General features: G+C 42.3%; 1 long non-coding RNA gene across 5 annotated transcripts in view; it reads left to right on the forward strand.

The window, feature by feature from the left end:
* Positions 1–17,495, forward strand: part of LOC132351943 (uncharacterized) — a 127,200-nt gene that overhangs the window by 98,551 nt on the left and 11,154 nt on the right. For all 5 annotated transcript variants that reach the window (XR_009498539.1, XR_009498540.1, XR_009498542.1 and 2 more), the window contains 2 exons: positions 10,274–10,417; positions 15,277–15,410. This is a non-coding gene — a long non-coding RNA (uncharacterized LOC132351943). The remainder of the gene's footprint in view (positions 1–10,273; positions 10,418–15,276; positions 15,411–17,495) is intronic.

Genomic DNA, 17,495 nt, shown 5'->3' on the forward strand with positions numbered 1-17,495 from the left:
GGAGAAGATCAAGGTTGGGATCTGGACTCACGGAGAGAGTTCTGGCCTGGCCCTGGCTTCACGGCAGGCAGCTGTGAGGGCTACGGGTGTGAAGGAGGACTGCAGACAGGCCCCTGCTAAGCCAAGGGGAGAGTCAGCACTTTAGTCCACGGGCCCTGGGGAGCCACTGAAGGGCTCTGAGCAGGGGTGTGATACTAAAACAGTCCTTCGTAAAAATGAAGTTGGTAGCGGTGGCGAGGATGCTTTGGGGCGTGGGATGGAGGGTGGTTACGAAGCTATTGCCTCAGCTCCGGCAATAAGAATTTAGGGACTCAATTAGGAAGAGGGCTGTGGGGACGGAGAGATGGGGGCATATGTGACAAACACCGCAAATGTAGTCTCATTAGGATGGAGTGATTGGATGGGATTGACATGTGGCCATGAAGAGGAAGAAGAAAAAGACCATCCAAGGTTACAAGCCTGAATAACTGTGGGAATGGTGATCCCGTAAACAGAAATCGGGGTTTGGGAGTTGAGACACTTGAGAGAGATGTTACAGATACTGTAGGTAGAGCTTTCCATGTATCGTAGGTGACGACAACAACAACAAAAGTTTGGCAAAGTTTTGAACTTCAACCTCTAAGGAGAAGGAAAGGTTTCAAATGCTGTAGAGAGTTGTGGAGAATGATTTAGGAGAAAATGCTCACCTTGTCCCATTTGGAAAGAAGGTTAGTTTTTAATCATCTCAATCCATTTGGCTTAGGCGGGAAAACGACTTCCTAGAAAATCTCTCAGGTAATTGTGTTTATAGCTCCTTACGTTATCATTCAATATTTACTTTCTGGCAAGGAAATTTCATGCCCAGTAAAGAAGATCCCTTGTGTTTACTATCACAGCTAAGTAAAAATAGATGCCAAACCTGGTGGTTCTTAATGTTTAAAAAAATTACACTGAAACACTCTTTACTGAATCCTATTACTATTTTATTGAGGAAATAGCACATTTACTTCTGAGTAAGGGTTAGTTATTGCAAAATAATTTTTATTGCAAAACAATTTATTTGCTCCCTCCCACTCCCCCCCACTTCCCCCCCACCCCGGCCCCTGCCCAGGTCTCCTAAAGGTCTTGATTATAACTCAACAAACCTGCTACAAAAAATATATAGATGGTTCGAAGTGTTTTTTTAAAGTTCATTTGAAAAAAATAATGGCAAAAAATTGTACCGGTTTATCAGGTCATGTTAACATTACGTTGTTTTTGTAATCCTCTTTCCCGAGTATTTATTTAGAGTATATGGGAATATGCATCGTTACATACTTAACATGAACAGGGGCTTCAAATATTTTACAAAAGCAGGTTTTTTTCCAGCACATGTTTGGTATATATGTGCCAAATGCTGAGTCAAATGCTTGACATGATTATTTCATGTATCTCTACAACAACTTACTGAAGCAGGTACTATTATTGCCATTGATCTTTATAATTTTTTTTTTTTTTTTAAACATCTTTAATGAAGTATAATTGCCTTACAATAGTGTGTTAGCTTCTGCTTTATAACAAAGTGAATCAGTTATACATATACAATATGTTCCCATTTCTCTTCCCTCTTGCATCTCCCTCCCTCCCACCCTCCCCATCCCACCCCTCTAGGTGGTCACAAAGCACCGAGCTGATCTCCCTGTGCTATGCGGCTGCTTCCCACTAGCTATCTATTTTACATTTGGTAGTGTATATATGTCCATGACACTCTCTTACCCTATCACATCTCACCCCACCCCCTCCCCATATCCTCAAGTCCATTCTCTAGTAGGTCTGTGTCTTTATTCCCGTCTTGCCACTAGGTTCTTCATGGCCTTTTTTTTTTTTTTTTTTCCTTAGATTCCGTATATATGTGTTAGCATACTGTATTTGTTTTTCTCTTTCTGACTTACTTCACTCTGTATGACAGACTCTAACTCCATCCACCTCATTACAAATACCTCCATTTCATTTCTTTTTATGGCTGAGTAATATTCCATTGTATATATGTGCCACATCTTCTTTATCCATTCGTCTGTCGATGGACATTTAGGTTGCTTCCAGGTCCTGGCTATTGTAAATAGAGCTGCAATGAACATTGTGGTACATGACACTTTTTGACCTATGGTTTTCTCAGGGTATATGCCCAGTAGTGGGATTGCTGGGTCGTATGGTAGTTCTATTTGTAGTTTTTTAAGGAACCTCCATACTGTTCTCCATAGTGGCTGTATCAATTTACATTCCCACCAACAGTGCAAGAGTGTTCCCTTTCCTCCACACCCTCTCCAGCATTTATTGTTTCTAGATTTTTTGATGATGGCCATTCTGACCGGTGTGAGATGATATCTCATTGTAGTTTTGATTTGCATTTCTCTAATGATTAATGATGTTGAGCATTCTTTCATGTGTCTGTAGGCCATCTGTATATCTTCTTTGGAGAAATGTCTATTTAGGTCTTCTGCCCATTTTTGGATTGGGTTGTTCGTTTTTTTGTTATTGAGCTGCATGAGCTGCTTGTAAATCTTGGAGATTAATCCTTTGTCAGTTGCTTCATTTGCAAATATTTTCTCCCATTCTAAGGGTTGTCTTTTGGTCTTGTTTATGGTTTCCTTTGCTGTGCAAAAGCTTTGAAGTTTCATTAGGTCCCATTTGTTTATTTGTGTTCTTATTTCCATTTCTCTGGGAGCTGGGTCAAAAAGAATCTTGCTGTGATGTATGTCATAGAGTGTTCTGCCTATGTTTTCCTCTAAGAGTTTGATAGTGTCTGGCCTTACACTTAGGTCTTTAATCCATTTGGAGTTTATTTTTGTGCATGGTGTCAGGGAGTGTTCTAATTTCATACTTTTACATGTACCTGTCCAATTTTCCCAGCACCACTTATTGAAGAGGCTGTCTTTTCTCCACTGTATATGCTTGCCTCCTTTATCAAAGATAAGGTGACCATATGTGTGTGGGTTTATCTCTGGGCTTTCTATCCTGTTCCATTGATCTATATTTCTGTTTTTGTGCCAGTACCAAACTGTCTTGATTACTGTAGCTTTGTAGTATAGTCTGAAGTCAGGGAGCCTGATTCCCCCAGCTCCATTTTTCGTTCTCAAGATTGCTTTGGCTATTCGGGGTCTTTTGTGTTTCCATACAAATTGTGAAATTTTTTGTTCTAGTTCTGTGAAAAATGCCAGTGGTAGTTTGATAGGGATTGCATTGAATCTGTAGATTGCTTTGGGTAGTAGAGTCATTTTCACAATGTTGATTCTTCCAATCCAGGAACATGGTATATCTCTCCATCTATTTGTATCATCTTTAATTTCTTTCATCAGTGTCTTATAATTTTCTGCATACAGGTCTTTTGTCTCCTTAGGTAGGTTTATTCCTAGATATCTTATTCTTTTTGTTGCAATGGTAAACGGGAGTGTTTTCTTAATTTCACTTTCAGATTTTTCGTCATTAGTGTATAGAAATGCAAGCGATTTCTGTGCATTAATTTTGTATCCTGCTACTTTACCAAATTCATTGATTAGCTCTAGGAGTTTTCTGGTAGCCTCTTTAGGATTCTCTATGTATAGTATCATGTCATCTGCAAATAGTGACAGCTTTACTTCTTCTTTTCCGATTTGGATTCCTTTTATTTCTTTCTCTTCTCTGATTGCTGTGGCTAACACTTCCAAAACTATGTTGAATAATAGTGGTGAGAGTGGGCAACCTTGTCTTGTTCCTGATCTTAGTGGAAATGGTTTCAGTTTTTCACCATTGAGGACAATGTTGGCTGTGGGTTTGTCATATATGGCCTTTATTATGTTGAGGAAAGTTCCCTCTATGCCTACTTTCTGCAGGGCTTTTATCATAAATGGGTGTTGAATTTTGTCGAAAGCTTTCTCTGCATCTATTGAGATGATCATATGGTTTTTCTCCTTCAATTTGTTAATATGGTGTATCACATTGATTGATTTGCGTATATTGAAGAATCCTTGCATTCCTGGAATAAACCCCACTTGATCATGGTGTATGATCCTTTTAATGTGCTGTTGGATTCTGTTTGCGAGTATTTTGTTGAGGATTTTTGCATCTATGTTCATCAGTGATATTGGCCTGTAGTTTTCTTTCTTTGTGACATCTTTGTCTGGTTTTGGTATCAGGGTGATGGTGGCCTCGTAGAATGAGTTTGGGAGTGTTCCTCCCTCTGCAATATTTTGGAAGAGTTTGAGAAGGATAGGTGTTAGCTCTTCTCTAAATGTTTGATAGAATTCACCTGTGAAGCCATCTGGTCCTGGGCTTTTGTTTGTTGGAAGGTTTTTAATCACAGTTTCAATTTCAGTGCTTGTGATTGGTCTGTTCATATTTTCTATTTCTTCCTGGTTCAGTCTCGGCAGTTTGTGCATTTCTAAGAATCTGTCCATTTCTTCCAGGTTGTCCATTTTATTGGCATAGAGTTGCTTGTAGTAATCTCTCATGATCTTTTGTATTTCTGCAGTGTCAGTGGTTATTTCTCCTTTTTCATTTCTAATTCTATTGATCTGAGTCTTCTCCCTTTTTCTCTTGATGAGTCTGGCTAATGGTTTATCAATTTTGTTTATCTTCTCAAAGAACCAGCTTTTAGTTTCATTGATTTTTGCTATTGTTTCCTTCATTTCTTTTTCATTTATTTCTGACCTGATCTTTATAATTTCTTTCCTTCTGCTGGCTTTGGGGTTTTTTTGTTCTTCTTTCTCTAATTGCTTTAGGTGCAAGGTTAGGTTGTTTATTCGAGATGTTTCCTGTTTCTTGAGGTAGGCTTGTATTGCTATAAACTTCCCTCTTAGCACTGCTTTTGCTGCGTCCCATAGGTTTTGGGTCGTCGTATCTCCATTGTCATTTATTTCTAGGTATTTTTTGATTTCCCCTTTGATTTCTTCAGTAATCACTTCATTATTAAGTAATGTATTGTGTAGCCTCCATGTGTTTGTATTTTTTACAGATCTTTTCCTGTAATTGATATCTAGTCTCATAGCGTTGTGGTCGGAAAAGATACTTGATACGATTTCAATTTTCTTAAATTTACCAAGGTTTGATTTGTGACCCAAGATATGATCTATCCTGGAGAATGTTCCATGAGCACTTGAGAAAAATGTGTATTCTGTTGTTTTTGGGTGGAATGTCCTATAAATATCAATTAAGTCCATCTTGTTTAATGTATCATTTAAAGCTTGTGTTTCCTTATTTATTTTCATTTTGGATGATCTGTCCATTGGTGAAAGTGGGGTGTTAAAGTCCCCTACTATGATTGTGTTGCTGTCGATTTCCCCTTTTATGGCTGTTAGTACTTGCTTTATGTATTGAGGTGCTCCTATGTTGGGTGCATAAATATTTACAATTGTTATACCTTCCTCTTGGATAGATCCCTTGATCATTATATAGTGTCCTTCTTTGTCTCTTGTAATAGTCTTTATTTTAAAGTCTATTTTGTCTGATATGAGAATTGCTACTCCAGCTTTCTTTTGATTTCCATTTGCATGGAATATCTTTTTCCATCCCCTCACTTTCAGTCTGTATGTGTCTCTAGGTCTGAAGTGGGTCTCTTGTAGACAGCATATATATGGGTCTTGTTTTTGTATCCATTCAGCCAGCCTGTGTCTTTTGGTGGGAGCATTTAATCCATTTACATTCAAGGTAATTATCGATATGTATGTTCCTATTCCCATTTTCTTAAATGTTTTGGGTTTGTTATTGTAGGTGTTTTCCTTCTCTTGTGTTTCTTGCCTAGAGAAGCTCCTTTAGCATTTGTTGTAAAGCTGGTTTGGTAGTGCTGAACTCTCTCAGCTTTTGCTTGTCTGTAAAGGTTTTAATTTCTCCATCACATTTGAATGAGATCCTTGCTGGGTAGAGTAATCTTGGTTGTAGGTTCTTCTCCTTCATGACTTTAAGTATATCCTGCCACTCCCTTCTGGCTTGCAGAGTTTCTGCTGAAAGATCAGATGTTAACCTTATGGGGATTCCCTTGTGTGTTATTTGTTTTTTTTCCCTTGCTGCCTTTAATATGTTTTCCTTATATTTAATTTTTGACAGTTTGATTAATATGTGTCTTGGCGTGTTTCTCCTTGGGTTTATCCTGTATGGGACTCTCTGTGCTTCCAGGACTTGATTAACTATTTCCTTTCCCATATTAGGGAAGTTTTCAACTATAATCTCTTCAAATATTTTCTCAGTCCCTTTCTTTTTCTCTTCTTCTTCTGGGACCCCTATAATTCGAATGTTGGTGCGTTTAATGCTGTCCCAGAGGTCTCTGAGACTGTCCTCAGTTCTTTTCATTCTTTTTTCTTTATCCTGCTCTGCAGTAGTTATTTCCACCATTTTATCTTCCAGGTCACTTATCCTTTCTTCTGCCTCAGTTATTCTGCTATTGATCCCATCTAGAGTATTTTTAATTTCATTTATTGTGTTTTTCATCATTGCTTGATTCCTCTTTAGTTCTTCTACGTCCTTGTTAAATGCTTCTTGCATTTTGTCTATTCTATTTCCAAGATTTTGGATCATCCTTACTATCATTATTCTGAATTCTTTTTCAGGTAGACTACCTATTTCCTCTTCATTTGTTAAGTCTAGTGTGTTTTGACCCTGCTCCTTCATCTGCTGTGTGTTTTTCTGTCGTCTCATTTTGCTTATCTTACTGTGTTTGGGGTCTCCTTATCACAGGTTGCAGGTTTGTAGTTCCCGTTGTTTTTGGTATCTGTCCCCAGTGGCTAAGGTTGGTTCAGTGGGTTGTGTAGGCTTCCTGGTGGAGGGAACTAGTGCCTGAGCTCTGGTGGATGAGGCTGGATCTTGTCTTTCTGGTGGGCACGTCCACGTCTGGTGGTGTGTTTTGGGGTGTCTGTGGCCTTATTATGATTTTAGGCAGCCTCTCTGCTAATGGATGAGGCTGTGTTCCTGTCTTGCTAGTTGTTTGGCATAGGGTGTTCAGCACTGTAGCTTGTTGGTCATTGAGTGATGCTGGGTCTTGATGTTGAGATGGAGATCTCTGAGAGATTTTTGCCGTTTGGTATTACGTGGAGCTGGGAGGTCTCTTGTGGACCAGTGTCCTGAAGTTGGCTCTCCCACCTCCGAGGTACGGCCCTGATGCCTGGCTGAAGCACCAAGAGCCTTTCGTCCACACGGCTCAGAGTAAAAGGGAGAAAAAATAGAAAGAAAGAAAGAAAGAAAGAAAGGTAGGAAGGAAGGAAGGAGGAAGGAAGGAAGGAAGGAAGGAAAGAAAAAAAGAAAGAAAGGAAAGAAAGAAGCTATAATATAGTGAAGTAAAATAAAGCTATTGTAAAGCAAAGCTATACAGACAAAATCTCCCCCAGAAGCATATACATATACACTCACAAAAAAAAAAAGGAAAAGGGGAAAAATTAATATATCCTGCTCCCAAAGTCCACCTCCTGAATTTGGGATGATTCGTTGTCTATTCAGGTATTCAACAGATGTAGGCACATCAAGTTGTTTGTGGAGTTTTAATCTGCTTCTTCTGAGGCTGCTGGGACAGATTTCCCTTTCTCTTCTTTGTTTGCACAGCTCCCAGGGTTCAGCTTTGGATTTGGACCCGCCTCTGCGTGTAGGTCGCCTGAGGGCGTCTGTTCCCCGCCCAGACAGGACGGGGTTAAAGGAGCAGCTGATTCGGGGGCTCTGGCTCACTCAGGCAGGGGGAGGGAGCGGTACGGAGGAGGCGGGGCGAGCCTGCGGCGTCAGAGGCCGGCGTGACGTTGCAGCAGCCCGAGGCGCGCCGTGCGTTCTCCCCGGGAAGTTGTCCCCGGGTCACGGGACGCTGGCAGTGGCGGGCTGCACCGGCTCCCGGGAGGGGCGGTGTGGAGAGTGACCTGTGCTCGCACACAGGCTTCTTGGAGGCGGCAGCAGCAGTCCCAGCGTCTCACGCCCGTCTCTGGGGTCCGCGCTGATAGCCGCGGCTCGCGCCAGTTTCTGGAGTTCGTTTAGGCGGCGCTCTGAATCCCCTCTCCTTGCGCGCCGCGAAACAAAGAGGCAAGAAAAAGTCTCTTGCCTCTTCGGCAGCTGCAGACTTTTTCCCGGACTCCCTCCCGGCCAGCTGTGTTGCGCTAACCCCTTCAGGCTGTGTTCACGCCGCCAACCCCAGTCCTCTCCCTGCGATCCGACCGAAGCCCGAGCCTCCGCTCCCAGCCCCGCCCGCCCCGGCGGGGGAGCAGACAAGCCTCTCGGGCTGGTGAGCGCTGCTCGGCGCCGAGCCTCTGTGCGGGAGTCTCTCCGTTTTTCCCTCTGCGCCCCTGTTGCTATGGGATCCGCGCTGTTAGCTGCGGCTCGCGCCCGTCTCTGGAGTTCGTTTAGGCGGCGCTCTGAATCCCCTCTCCTCGCGCACCAGGAAACAGGGAAGAAAAAGTCTCTTGCCTCTTCGGCAGCTGCAGACTTTTTCCCGGACTCCCTCCCGGCTAGCTGTGGTGCACTAACCCCTTCAGGCTGTGTTCACGCCGCCAACCCCAGTCCTCTCCCTGCGACCGAAGCCCGAGCCTCAGCTCCCAGCCCCGCCCGCCCCGGCGGCTGAGCAGACAAGCCTCTCGGGCTGGTGAGTGCTGGTCAGCGCCGAGCCTCTGTGCGGGAAGTGCGGGAATCTCTCCGCTTTGCCCTCCGCACCTCTGTGGCTGCGCTCTCCTCCGTGGCTCCGAAGCTTCCCCCCTCTGCCACCCGCAGTCTCTGCCCGCGAAGGGGCTCCTAGTGTGTGGAAACCTTTCCTCCTTCACGGCTCCCTCCCACTGGTGCAGGTGCCGTCCCTATTCTTTTGTCTCTGTTATTTCTTTTTTCTTTTGCCCTACCCATGTACGTGGGGAGTTTCTTGCCTTTTGGGAGGTCTGACGTTTTCTGCCAGCGTTCAGTGGGTGTTCTGTAGGAGCAGTTCCACGTGTAGATGTATTTCTACTGTATCTGTGGGAAGGAAGGTGATCTCCGCGTCTTACTCTTCCGCCATCTTCTCTCCTCCCCCGATCTTTATAATTTGAAGCTTCTGTATTTGCAAATTCACTTACTTGCTAAAATTTACTTGTAACCCCACATGGATGCTTGCCATACTTTTTCAGTCATTTGTGGACACACACCTGTGCAGAGCAGGCAAAAGTTTGAGTTGCTTGATGCACATGTTCCCAGGTGAGGTGCAACAAGGCCACACTCGGCCTTCTTGTTTCAGCCTCACACTGAAATGAACTAGAGAGATAATCCTTGAAAGTACAGTCTTAGCCTCACACTGTAAATGTGTCCTTTTTTAGGGTCTATGTAGTGCTGTTTTTGTATTTTTATGCTTTATGTTGATTTCGTTGTTTAAAATGGCCCCCAAGCACAGTGCTAAAGAGTGTTCTTAACAGTATGGAAGTTCCTTAAAAAAATAAAAATAGAGCTACCATATGGTCCAGCAATCCCACTCCTGGGCATATATCCGGAAAAGACAAAAACTCTAATTCGAAAAGATACATGCACCCCAATGTCCATAGCAGCACTATTTACAATAACCAAGACATGGAAGCAACTGAGTGTCCATCGACAGATGAACGGATAAAGAAGATGTGGTGTATATATATACAATGGAATATTACTCAGCCATAAAAAAGAATGAAAGAATGCCATTTGCAGCAACATGGATGGACCTGGAGATTATCATACTAAGTGGAGTCAGTCAGGCAGAGAAAGACAAATCTATGATCTCACTTACATGTGGAATCTAAAAAAGTGATACAAAGGAGCTTATTTACAAAACAGCAATAGACTCACAGACATAGAAAACAAACCTGTGGTTACCAAAGGGGAAGGGGGGGATGGATGAATTAGGAGTTTGGGATTAACAGGTACACACCACTATATATGAGATAGATAAACAACAAGGACCCACTGTATGGCCAGGGAACTATATTCAATATCTTGTAATAACCTATAATGGAAAAGAATCTGAAAAATAATAGATATATATATCTATAACTGAATCACGTTGCTATACACTCGAAACTAACATAACATTGGAAATCAACTATACTTCAATAAAAAGTTGTTTGTTTTGGGAAACAAACAACAAAGCTAAACAAAAAGAGTGTTCTTAAGAGATGTGCCTTATGGAGAGAACAGTTGTGTCAGATAAGCTTTGTTCAGGTATGAGAGAGTGATAGGTGGTTAGTTCAATGTTAACAAGTCAACGACGATGTATATTAAATAAGGTGTCTTTAAACAAAGCATACATAAAAGAAGGCCGGGTGTTTATGGGTTGATAAGAATATTGTGACCAGAGGCTCACAGGACCCTAACCCTGTCTTTCCCATAGGGTCAATGGTTCCACATTCACGAATTCAGTGTTTACGGCGACTTCATAGAACGTAACTACCGTGGACACGAGAATCAACTGGTATCTCCTTTCGTGAACTAGGAAGCTGAGACCTGGAGGCATGTGCCCGAAGGCTTTCTGTGTGTAAGTGGCAGCGCTGGGACTCGACTCCGTTCAGTGCAATGACTTTGATACTCTGCTGCCTCCAAAACCAAGTGTGAAATGGTTCTTTTGCTTCTTCCCATAGTCTCCTGCTGTTTATACTTTCTCCTTCAGCCATTTGTATTCCGAGGAACCCGTCTTCCACTTAGAGTTTGAAAGGTCTCATTTCCTGTTTGCATTGGTGCTCAGGGACTAGGGCTGGCCCTTCACAACAGATCAGCCCTGGGTATTCTGGACTGCTCAGCGGCCACGCCACCCACTCTCCTGAGTCCACAGGGCATGAGCGTCCACGGTCCCTGGAAGCATAGGCCATAGGATGTTGGGGCAGAAGGAAAGTCAGTCCATGTCTAGGGTCAAAGTGAGACAGGCTGGGACCTGGGACCCTTTGCTGCACTGTTGCAATGCTTGCACCTGGAAAAATGTCCCCCAGAGCAACAAAATAAAAAGAAACTATAAGGGACTAAAAATAACTGCATGCATGCACAGTTGGGGCAAATTCTGGACAAAAGATACAAAAAACCCCCAACTGCCACTTCTGAAGAGCCGGGAACAAAAACAGGGTGTCAGGAGCAAAAGCAGGGTACTACACATGCGCCCTGCACTCAACACCACCAAAGGGGTGGGCAGACCACCTAAGCCGCTCCCCACTGCTGCAGCAGGGGCCCCGATAAAGCCTTGCCTGAATTTCTTGTCTGGCCTCTCATCAATTTCTATTGATTGGGGAAGGCCAAGAATCCTAGTCGGTATCAAAAGGAATTGTCAACCTTTGTTCTTATGTCCAGGAATTCTGAGCACAACACCTGCAGGAAACTGTTATTGCCTACACGCTACTTCTTGGCCGACATTTTATTCCTTGGCTGTTTGCTTCAACCCACCAGCCCCACTAAATGCTCACCCAAAACTTCCTGAAAAAACATCTGTTTTCAGCCACTTAAGGGAGTTGAAGCATTATCATTTGTGAACACAAAAGTAGCAACAGCATGCATTTCTGTTTAACATAATACAAGTCAACACATACCTTAATCTGCAAACCTTTGCTCTCAAAGAGCTCAGAGAGCTTCCAACGACTGACATCTGTGCTCCCAAATTTACTTTATTGTTCTGGAAATTACTTTTTTCTGAATATAAAACTAATACATATTTATTGCAGATTATTTGGAAAATATAGAAAAGCAGAGAGAAGACTATAGAAGGTAGTTGCTAATCCCATCACTCACTTATAATTCCTCTTAGAGTTGGGGTGTGTGTCCCTTCAGTTTTTTCTTATAGTTTATACAGTACAAAATGTTACATTCCAAGCTTTTTCCCTGAATGCTATTCTATAAATATTTTTCTATTCATTTAGGGATTGTTATTACTATTAAATGATAGCAAAATATCCTAGTGAAACACATACACCATGAATTATTTAAAGATTTCATATAGCTGTATATTCAGGTGGTTTGTTTATTTTTTTAATATTATAAAACAACTCTACAATAAGAGTCCTTGTAGCTCAGTCCTTGCACAAACCTCTCGTTATTTTCTTTGGAAAAATTATTAGAAATGAAATTGGTAGGTCAACAATATGCACATTTTTGCGGCCTTTGAAAGACTCACACCCAGCTGCAGTGTAAATATTGGTTAGCACCCAAACATCTTTTACTCTTTAGCTGGATTTCCTGCATTCCAGCAAACATATTACTGGTGTGGTGGACAGGCAGGGTGAGGCTTAGAGAAATAAACTTCAAGGACAACGTTTTGGAATAAAAATGGCTACCTTTTAAATCTTCCAAGTATTGACGGTAGCAAGATAAGGGGAAGCTAGAACCAGATTGAATGTGTGTGTGGGCATCTCTGTTTGGTAGCTGTCGTCAGGGGTCCACTTCTTCCCACAATAAGTTCCAGACCATCCTGACTTAGGATGTATACTTGAACTTGCCTCGAGTAGCTGCTGTGATGGGATCCTGACTTTTGAACACCTTACACTCAGAACCTGCCACCTCTCCTTTAACTGGCCAGATTCCCAAATAATACTCACCTAAAGCTTGGAACACTTGAAAATAAAGTAACTTTTGCAGGTGTAGTTGCTGTAGGGTAGAGCTCCGTTGGGTAAGTTCTTCATAGTGATGAAACAGAATCATTTAGGACAGAAGGTATATGCAGCTGCGTGAATCTATTTTTATCTCTTGGAAAGACAGCCATTGTGTCATCCGTGTACTGTGTCATTGGCTAACTGGTGGCCATTATGTCTAGAGAAAACCACCACCACCATCACCATTACTTCAGTCTTTCTGCTTAGAGAGTAATTGATGATCAGTTCTTAGTACAGGATATGTATTGTTTACATTTAGCAATAAAGAAATAATCACAAATTCCCATAATGTGAATGTGAAATGAATTAGATCCAATAGAGCATTACCCATTGTTTACATGTCAGATCAAAATTTCTTTTTGGGATCTGAACACATCAGATGGCAGAGAGCAACAGCGTTCTTCCTTTTCACCAAGGAAACTTTTACTGTGCCCGGTTTCGGTTTCTGCATGCCCAAATTTGTCACAGAGACAAGAATTTGGTGCTTCCCTGGTCTTCCAAGTAGCTGGTGGTGGCAACGAATGGTATTTACGCTGGGAACTCTGCTTGCACTAAACTCACTTGTGCGTTGGCAAGCAATCCAGGTGCTGGCTGTCAGGGCTGGCAAACCTGTGGTAGGCTGTTTGTCTTTGAGGTTCCTACCTCCCCTCCTTGTACACTTTCTTCATTTCCTGTTCTTCCTACTTCCTCTCTTGCAGCCTGGGTCACAGAGAAGAAAGATCTGATAAACAAATTTTCAGTAAGCTGATAACAATGCATGTTACTCCTCCTAGAAATATTTAAAATTTAAAGTAGGTTCCCAAGAAGGAGGACATTCTTAACAAAAGAGTAAGTAATTCCCAATGTGTGCTTCACTGCCATTTCCATGTGTATGTACATCTTTATGGAGACATATATTTACTTTGGTGGTAAGAGGGCGAGAAATGTCAGAATAAAGTGTAGAAGGATATAGCTTTGTAATGCAGTTGTTTTTATTTGGTCCAAGGATTGTTGATTGATGTGACAATTTGTCAGTGTAAACAGCCATTTGGTTGGTGGAAGATTCATTCCTTTTTCATTTATAGTTCTTTACCCTTCATCTGTTCTCCTACTATTAGGGGAGCAGAATTTAGAAGCTGTTAGTGATTTGATTACTATGAAAATCACTGACTATTTTCTTGCATTGTTAAAAAAATTCTTCATGGTTCACTGCAGCAAATTTCTGCCTGATTATCCTGGAAATGTTCGCATAGCTCATTATATTCTTTTTGAAATAAGAAAAACATTTGCTACAATTCCTAGTCACTAGTGGAACATGTAGGGCTTTAAAAACGTAAACAAGATAAATGCATTTGGTCCTGTATTTATACTCCAATGCTTCCTGTTCTTTTGGAATTCAAATTTCTTTTTAGGTACAAATACCTACTCATAAAAGGCAAAGGAAGATTGAAGAGACTGTATTCAAATAAACAGGAGCTTTTCTAGTGTGATTTCATGGTACATATCTTTTAAATTATTTTATGTGCTTTTATTAAGAAGAAAATTTTACTTTATCCTTTTGGTATAAAGTAAATAGGTAGTATACATTAGAATCTACGGGAAGCATTATGTATTTTTGCCTTTAATTTTGTTTGGAGGAATAAACTCTAAAAAGAAAAATAATTTCTTTGGTCTTTTAGGATAGTTATTACTACGTATTGTACAGAAAAAGCTCCATATATATTTTCATTTTATTTGTTACCCAATTTTTAATGACTTTATTTCAATGTACCAGGAGCTCCTCTTTGGGTGGATCAAGCTACGAGGATTCTTCATCACTGTGAGAAAATAGTTCAGTGCCACAAAAGAGAATGTGCCTTGTAGGTCTGTTGAGTTGACACAGCACAAATCAGTAGCTGAAATTCAGGTAAAGGTAATAAATATCTCACAAGAAGACCAAGACTCTGGTCAGAGATTCTTCGTTTCTTAAGCCATTTCTGAAGAAGTCATTTAATTTCTCAAGTTGCATCAAATGTTGCTCTGATGTTTTAATTTCTTTGATTCACTCTCTCTAAATACCAATAGCATTTACTGTATGAAATTCCATGAGCACGTTGACATTCTGCTCTTTTCTAAAATGGATCATAGCATATAGAAAGGGCATTCACACCACCACCACTGTCACCAACATCAACAACTTGATTCTGGCTTGGGTTGAAGTAAATTCATCTTTGTGGGATTTCACAGAGCAAAGGTGGAGTAAAGAGGTATCTGCCAGTCATGCTGTGCTTTATTAAACACCTGGATCCACAGAGGACTAAGCTTGCACTGCAGAAATGGGTCAAGCAAATTAATCTTTAATTAGCAAAAGAAGTTCACCATTGAAATGGATGGGAAACTCATAGAAAATTGTTCCTGGAAAATTTTCCTTTATTTATTTATTTAGGTATTTATTTACCGTAGGTAAAACCTTATTCTCTGTTTAGAAAAAAAGTCTTTATGTGCTGATCAAATGTCAGTCCTTGAGGGTTTAGGGTATTATCCATAAAGGGATTAAGAAAAGTATATGATGAGATTTCTGGAGAAAGCATAGGCTATTCACTTAGTGAGAAAATGAAAGGACTAAATGTTGATATATCAACTTTTTATCATGTGGAACTCAACCAATTCACAGTCACAATGATCACACTTAGATCCCCAGGATTCACGCACTTATCAGTCTAAGAAGTGTATGGTGAGTGGCTGCCACGTGCTTGGACCTGGGATAACTGTTGGAGATAAAACGTGAATGAAAATCTCTGTTTTTCAGAAGTTTATAGCCTTGTGAGAAGACAAGACTTCACAGAAATAACTATGGAAATTAAAAGAGGCATGAAAATTGCTGTGACATCCTGATGGACTAACTCCAGCCTGGCGAGAGTTAGGAAAAGCTTCACGAAAGAGGTGACATTTTTAAAAAAAAATTTATTTATTTACTTATTTATTATTTTTGGCTGCGTTGGGTTTTTGTTGCTGTGCGGGGGCTTTTCTCTAGTTGAGGCGAGCGGGGCCTACTCTTCGTTGCGGTGCGAGGGCTTCTTATTGCAGTGGCTTCTCTTGTTGTGGAGCACCGGCTCTAGAGCGCAGGCTCAGTAGTTGTGGCGCATGGGCTTAGTTGCTCTGCAGCATGTGGAATCTTCCTGGACCAGGGCTTGAACCCATGGCCCCTGCACTGGCAGGTGGATTCTTAACCACTGTGCCACCAGTGAAGTCCCAAGAGGTGACATTGATTGGAGCTGAGTCCTGAAGAATGAGTAGGAGTTGAAGATGGAGAAGAAAGGAAAGCGTCAGAGGCAAAGTGAACAGCATGTTCAAAGACACAAAGCAGAGCTTCTCAAAGTCCTTCCGAAGCACGGGGGCGATGGAGGGTACTCTCTCAAAATGCAGATTCCTGGGCTCACGCAGCTATATTTGGAATCAGAATCTCTGTGGGCGGGGCCTGATAATTTACATTTTGGCAAGCGTTCAAATATATTCTTATGTATGCCACAGTGTGAGAACCACTGGCATGGGGGAGAGACAAGAATTTCTAGATTTCCTAATATTATTAATAATAAAGGTATCATAGGTAGTACATATTACAATTATTATCATAGTCTGGCAATATGATGTCAGATAAAGTAAATGTCCTAGGCAACTGTTGTCCTTCTTGCTTTACTTTGTGCTTTTTAAATTTTCATATCTGGAGGACCATCACTGGTTGAGTTGTGTCCCCCAAAAGATATGTGCAAGTCCTAACCCCCAGTACTTGCAAATGTGACTTTATTTAGAAAAAGGATCTTGGCAGATGAAATCAAGTTAAGATGAGGTCCTAAGAGTGGGCCCTAATCCAATATGATGTCCTTATGAGAAAGGAGAGATGCAGAGAGAAGCACACACAGGGGAATTCTGTGTGATGCCAGGAGCAAAGATGGGAGTTATGCTGCCACGAGTCAAGGGATGCCTGGAGCTCCCAGTAGACAGAAGAAGCAAAAAAGGATCCGCCTTCAGAGAAGTCAGAGGGAGCACGGCCCTGCCAACAGCTTGATTTCAGACTTCTAGCCTCCAGAACTGTGAGAGAATAAATTTCTGTTACTTAAAAAAAAAAAAAAAAGAATTTCTAGATTTTCCCTGAAAGAAGTCAGTCTTACAATGGAATGTAGAGATTTAGCAGGCCCTTCAGGGAATAGGGCAGACTGAGTGGTTGCCATACTGGTAGACTTTTTAGGGGTCAGGTGATCCGGGCTGTGCCAGGACATCTCCCCCAGAGCACTGCATCTGACCCTGTCTTTCACGAAGAAGGGATCACAATGCCTGGGTGGCCTCTTTGGACGGTAGAAGCAGCGGGTTCCACGGCTGGAAATACTGCTGCAGTGCCCATGCTAAGTGGACCAAAAGGCTGCTTACGAGCTCTGAAGGGGACCGAGTAGGAGAGGTCCCTGCAGCAGGTGTGGGATGTATCAGCAGGGGGACGGAAGGTGTGTGGAGCACGTGGAAGGCCCCAGCGGGAGAGCCACAAAGCAGGCCCCCAGCCTCCGCTGCGCTCAAGCCATCTCATAGCAGCATGGAATTAGACACTTCAGAAAAGCATCTCCTGCTGTGTTACTGGGCTTTGGAACACCCCGTGACCATGCAGCTGGATCTGTCCATCATGAGCAGGGCAGACCTAGTAAATCATAAAGTCAGGCTGGCCCAGCAGCAATCCAGCATGAGATGAAACGGAAAGTTCAGGATCGAGGCCAGGCAGCCCTAGTGGGCAAAGCAGATGGCGTGAACAGCAGTGCAGACCCCAGCGCACCACGTCTGTTGTTCCGTCCCCCAGTGGCTTAGCCCCAGCGCACCACGTCTGTTGTTCCGTCCCCCAGTGGCTTAGCCCCAGCGCACCACGTCTGTTGTTCCGTCCCCCAGTGGCTTAGCCCCAGCGCACCACGTCTGTTGTTCCGTCCCCCAGTGGCTTAGCCCCAGCGCACCACGTCTGTTGTTCCGTCCCCCAGTGGCTTAGCCCCAGCG

Source organism: Balaenoptera ricei, chromosome 17 (genome assembly GCF_028023285.1).
Source record: "Balaenoptera ricei isolate mBalRic1 chromosome 17, mBalRic1.hap2, whole genome shotgun sequence".
NCBI lineage: Eukaryota > Metazoa > Chordata > Mammalia > Artiodactyla > Balaenopteridae > Balaenoptera > Balaenoptera ricei.